This window comes from Penaeus monodon, chromosome 31 (genome assembly GCF_015228065.2).
Source record: "Penaeus monodon isolate SGIC_2016 chromosome 31, NSTDA_Pmon_1, whole genome shotgun sequence".
Classification (NCBI taxonomy): domain Eukaryota; kingdom Metazoa; phylum Arthropoda; class Malacostraca; order Decapoda; family Penaeidae; genus Penaeus; species Penaeus monodon.
Window position 1 is genome coordinate 19,781,942 of NC_051416.1, and position 690 is coordinate 19,782,631.

The following is a 690-nucleotide window of genomic DNA, read 5'->3' on the forward strand; positions in this document are numbered from 1 at the left end:
CTCACCAAACTTTGATATGTTGATACTGCATATGCAGATGATATGCAAATCTCGATTCACATATTCTCCTGAATGGACTGATTCTTTCCCCAATTCTTTGTTCCCTGTGTTTCGTGCGATCGTATAAGGTACAAAAGAATTTGCGAGGCGGTTTGGTCCTACAACTTTAATGCGAAGAGGAAGGAAGGGAGAAAGCAAAAGTAGTTATCCGTTCCCCATACATCACATCCATACGGTCGCGATATGCACCGAGCTAAGTGGTAAAAGTCAGGGCGACGCATATTTTCAATGTAACGTAAACTTTCGCACTGGGCTTTGAGGGTGAAAGCACCTTCTTTGGAAACGCGGCCCACAACTCCTGCCTTGTTTTGTTAATGCGAAGGGAAACTTAATGCCTGGGAACTTCTGTTGTATTTCTGGGTAAATTCCATCTCGGAGGCTAGAACGTGCAGAGAATTTCGTATTCATGAAACCAACATTTACAACACAAGCATTTTATTTCGAACTGGAGTCCTATAAAATAGTGCAAATGGCTCTTTGAATGAGAGACACTAAATAAGTCGGAGGATGGCGGTTTTACACGGGGAGAATATAGTGATCTTTGGTAACTACCTTTTATTTTAGTTTACAATGATGAAAGTCACTTAATTCCTGACGTTTACTAATTTTAGAATATAAAACCTCAACAGA

The 690-nt window shown here is 40.4% G+C and overlaps 1 protein-coding gene across 1 annotated transcript in view; it reads left to right on the forward strand.

Annotated features, from left to right (window-relative positions):
- Positions 1 to 690, forward strand: part of LOC119592914 — a 118,074-nt gene that overhangs the window by 90,832 nt on the left and 26,552 nt on the right. The gene's annotated exons all lie outside the window — the stretch shown is intronic.